This window comes from Lolium perenne, chromosome 4, assembly GCF_019359855.2.
Source record: "Lolium perenne isolate Kyuss_39 chromosome 4, Kyuss_2.0, whole genome shotgun sequence".
Lineage (NCBI taxonomy): Eukaryota > Viridiplantae > Streptophyta > Magnoliopsida > Poales > Poaceae > Lolium > Lolium perenne.
Window position 1 is genome coordinate 365384281 of NC_067247.2, and position 5536 is coordinate 365389816.

Consider the following 5536-nt stretch of genomic DNA (forward strand, 5'->3'; position numbering starts at 1 on the left):
AGGAACAAGGCCTAGGGATCATACTTTCACTAGTGGACACTCTCAATATTGATCACATAACAGAATAAATAGATAGATGCTAGACTCTACACTCTCTTGTTGGATGATGAACACCACTAACTGTGTAGGATTACACGAACCCTCAATGCCGGAGTTAACAAGCTCCACAATATTCGATGTTCATATTTAAATAACCTTAGAGTGCACGACAGATCAACACAACCAAACCAAGTACTAACATAGCATGCACACTGTCACCTTCACGCTACGAAAGGAGGAATAGATCACATCAATACTATCATAGCAATAGTTAACTTCATAATCTACAAGAGATCACAATCATAACCTACGCCAAGTACTACACGATGCACACACTGTCACCATTACACCGTGCAGGAGGAATAGACTACTTTAATAACATCACTAGAGTAGCACACAGATAAATTGTGATACAAAACTCATATGAATCTCAATCATGTAAGGCAGCTCATGAGATCATTGTATTGAAGTACATAGGAGACAGATTAACCACATAGCTACCGGTACATCCCCTTAGCCTCGATGGAGAACTACTCCCTCCTCTTGGGAGATAGCAGCGTTGATGAAGATGGCGGTGGTGTCGATGGAGGAGCCTTCCGGGGGCACTTCCCCGTCCCGGCGGTGTGCCGGAACAGAGACTCCTGCCCCCAGATCTTGGCTTCGCGATGGCGGCGGCTCTGGAAGGTTTCTCGTACCGTGACTTTTTCGTATCAAAGATTTAGGTCAGGGACCTTTAAATTGGCGAAGAGGCGGAGTCGGAAGGGCGACGAGGCGGTGACACACTAGGGGGGCGCGGCCAAGGCCTGGGCCGCGCCACCCTGTCGTCTGGGGCCCACAGGGCCCTCCTCTGGTGGCTCTCGGGTGTTCTGGAAGCTTCGTGTGATTCTAAGATGCTGGGCGTTGATTTCGTCCAATTTCGAGAATATTTCCTTACTAGGATTTCTGAAACCAAAAACAGCAGAAAACAGGAACTGACACTTCGGCATCTCGTCAATAGGTTAGTTCCGAAAAAAGCATAAATATGACATAAAGTATGCATAAAACATGTAGATATCATCAATAATGTGGCATGGAACATAAGAAATTATCGATATGTCGGAGACGTATCAGCATCCCCAAGCTTAGTTTCTGCTCGTCCCGAGCAGGTAAACGATAACAAAGATAATTTCTGGAGTGACATGCCATCATAACCTTGATCATACTATTGTAAACATATGTAATGAATGCAGCGATCAAAACAATGGTAAATGACATGAGTAAACAACTGGATCATATAGCAAAGACTTTTCATGAATAGTACTTCAAGACAAGCATCAATAAGTCTTGCATAAGAGTTAACTCATAAAGCAACAATTCAAAGTAGAGGTATTGAAGCAACACAAAGGAAGATTAAGTTTCAGCGGTTGCTTTCAACTTATAACATGTATATCTCATGGATAGTTGTCAATGTAAAGCAATATAACAAGTGCAATATGCAAGTATATAGGAATCAATGCACAGTTCACACAAGTGTTTGTTTCTTGAGATGGAGAGAAATAGGTGAACTGACTCAACATAAAAGTAAAAGAAAGGCCCTTCGCAGAGGGAAGCATTGATTGCTATATTTGTGCTAGAGCTTTGATTTTGAAAACAAGAAACAATTTTGTCAACGGTAGTAATAAAGCATATGTGTTATGTAAATTATATCTTACAAGTTGCAAGTCTCATGCATAGTATACTAATAGTGCCCGCACCTTGTCCTAATTAGCTCGGATTACCTGGATTATCATTGCAATGCATATGTTTTAACCAAGTGTCACAAAGGGGTACCTCTATGCCGCATGTACAAAGGTCTAAGGAGAAAGCTCGCATTGGATTTCTCGCTATTGATTATTCTCAACTTAGACATCCATACCGGGACAACATAGACAACAGATAATGGACTCCTCTTTAATGCTTAAGCATTCAACAATTATTAATTTTCTCATATGAGATTGAGGATATTTGTTCAAAACTGAAACTTCCACTATGGATCATGGCTTTAGTTAGCGGCCCAATGTTCTTCTCTAACATTATGCAATGCTCTAACCATTTTAGTGGTAAATCTCCCTTACTTCAGACAAGACGAACATGCATAGCAACTCACATGATATTCAACAAAGAGTAGTTGATGGCGTCCCCAGGAACATGATTATCGCACAACAAGCAACTTAATAAGAGATAAAGTGCATAAGTACATATTCAATACCACAATAGTTTTTAGGCTATTTGTCCCATGAGCTGTATATTGCAAAAGTGAAGAATAGAAATTTTTAAAGGTAGCACTCAAGCAATTTACTTTGGAATGGCGGAGAAATACCATGTAGTAGGTAGGTATGGTGGACACAAATGGCATAGTGGTTGGCTCAAGGATTTTAGATGCATGAGAAGTATTCCCTCTCGATACAAGGCTTAGGCTAGCAAGGCTTATTTGAAACAAACACAAGGATGAACCGGTGCAGCAAAACTCACATAAAAGACATATTGTAAACATTATAAGACTCTACACCGTCTTCCTTGTTGTTCAAACTCAATACTAGAAATTATCTAGATATTAGAGAGACCAATTATGCAAACCAAATTTTAGCAAGCTCTATGTATTTCTTCATTAATAGGTGCAAAGTATATGATGCGAGAGCTTAAAACATGAGCACAACAATTGCCAAGTATCACATTATCCAAGACATTTTAGCAATTATTACATGTAGCCTTTCCCGTTTCCAACCATATAACAATTTAACGAAGAAGATTCAATCTTCGCCATGAATATTAAAAGTTAAGAACACATGTGTTCATACGAACCAGCGGAGTGTGTCTCTCTCCCACACAAGCATTTATTCAAACAAAAACAAAAACAAAAACACACAGACGCTCCAAGTAAAGTACATAAGATGTGACCGAATAAAAATATAGTTACAAGAGAAGGAACCTGATAATTTGTCGATGAAGAAGGGGATGCCTTGGGCATCCCCAAGCTTAGACGCTTGAGTCTTCTTGAAATATACAGGGGTGAACCACCGGGGCATCCCCAAGCTTAGAGCTTTCACTCTCCTTGATCATAGTATATCATCCTCCTCTCTTGACCCTTGAAAACTTCCTCCACACCAAACTCAAAACAACTCATTAGAGGGTTAGTGCATAATCAAAAACTCACATGTTCAGAGGTGACACAATCATTTTTAACACTTCTGGACATTGCTTAAAGCTACTGGAAGTTAATGGAACAAAGAAATCCATCCCACATAGCAGAAGAGGCAATGCGAAATAAAAGGCAGAATCTGTCAAAACAGAACAGTCTGTAAAGACGAATTTCTAATAGGCACCAGACTTGCTCAAATGAAAATGCTCAAATTGAATGAAAGTTGCGTACATATCTAAGGATCACTCACGTAAATTGGCATAATTTTCTGAGTTACCTACAGAGAATTAGGCCCAGATTCGTGACAGCAAGAAATTTATTTCTGCGCAGTAATCCAAATCTAGTATGAACCTTACTATCAAAGACTTTACTTGGCAAACAATGCAACAAAACTAAGATAAGGAGAGGTTGCTATAGTAGTAACAACTTCCAAAACACAACAAAACAGTAGCAAAATAAACACATGGGTTATCTCCCAAGAAGTTCTTTCTTTATAGCCATTAAGATGGGCTCAGCAGTTTTAATGATGCACTCGCAAGAAATGAGAGTTGAAGCAAAAGAGAGCATCAAGAAGCAAATTCAAAACACATTTAAGCCTAACATGCTTCCTATGAAAAGGAATCTTGTACACAATTAAATTCATGAAGAGCAAAGTGACAAGATCAGGAAGATAAAACAAGTGTAGTTTCAAAAATTTCAGCGCATAGAGAGGTGTTTTAGTAACATGAAAATTTCTACAACCATATTTTCCTCTCTCATAATAATGTCCAGTAGCATCATGAGCAAACTCAACAATATAACTATCACATAAAGCATTTCTTATCATGAGTCTCATGCATAAAATTATTACTACTCCCAACATAAGCATAATCAATTTTATTAGTTGTAGTGGGAGCAAATTCAACAAAGTAGCTATCATTATTATGCTCATCAAGTGTAGGAGGCATATTGTAATCATAATTAAATTTACTCTCCATAGTAGGTGGCACCAAAAGGCTACTATCATTATAATCATCATAAATAGGAGGCAAAGTATCATCAAAGTAAATTTTCTCCTCAATGCCCGGGGGACTAAAAAGATCATGCTCATCAAAACCAGCTTCCCCAAGCTTAGAATTTTCCATATCATTAGCAACAATGGTATTCAAAGTGTTCATACTAATATGTTCCATGGGTTTTTTAATTTTCGGATCAAACCATCCATGTCTTAACTCAGGAAATAGAATAAGAAGCTCATTGTTGTCCATTATGCCTTACTAGTGTAAACAAGAAACAAAAAGATGCAATTGCAGGATCTAAAGGAAATAGCTTCGAGCACACACACAATGGCGCCAGAAAAGTACTTAGTTACCTGGAACCGGAGTATGAGTGCTTTTTACCTTTCCTCCCCGGCAACGGCGCCAGAAAAGTGCTTGATGTCTACTGGAGCTTCTATTCTTGTAGACAGTGTTGGGCCTCCAAGAGCAGAGGTTTGTAGAACAGCAGCAAGTTTCCCTTAAGTGGATCACCCAAGGTTTATCGATCTCAGGGAGGAAGAGGTCAAAGATATCCCTCTCAAGCAACCCTGCAACCACAAAACAAGAAGTCTCTTGTGTCCCCAACACACATAATAGGTGCACTAGTTCGGCGAAGAGATAGTGAAATACAGGTGGTATGAATAAGTATGAGCAGTAGTAACAGCACCAGAAAAGTGCTTTGCTGCCCAGGACTGGCGTGTGGTTGATGGTGGTAATATTGCAGACAGTACAGATGCAGTAGAACAGTAAACAAGCAGCGATAGCAGTATTTAGGAACAAGGCCTAGGGATCATACTTTCACTAGTGGACACTCTCAACATTGATCACATAACAGAATAAATAGATAGATGCTAGACTCTACACTCTCTTGTTGGATGATGAACACCACTAACTGTGTAGGATTACACGAACCCTCAATGTCGGAGTTAACAAGCTCCACAATATTCGATGTTCATATTTAAATAACCTTAGAGTGCATGACAGATCAACACAACCAAACCAAGTACTAACATAGCATGCACACTGTCACCTTCACGCTACGAAAGGAGGAATAGATCACATCAATACTATCATAGCAATAGTTAACTTCATAATCTACAAGAGATCACAATCATAACCTACGCCAAGTACTACACGATGCACACACTGTCACCATTATACCGTGCAGGAGGAATAGACTACTTTAATAACATCACTAGAGTAGCACACAGATAAATTGTGATACAAAACTCATATGAATCTCAATCATGTAAGGCAGCTCATGAGATCATTGTATTGAAGTACATAGGAGAGAGATTAACCACATAGCTACCGGTACAGCCCC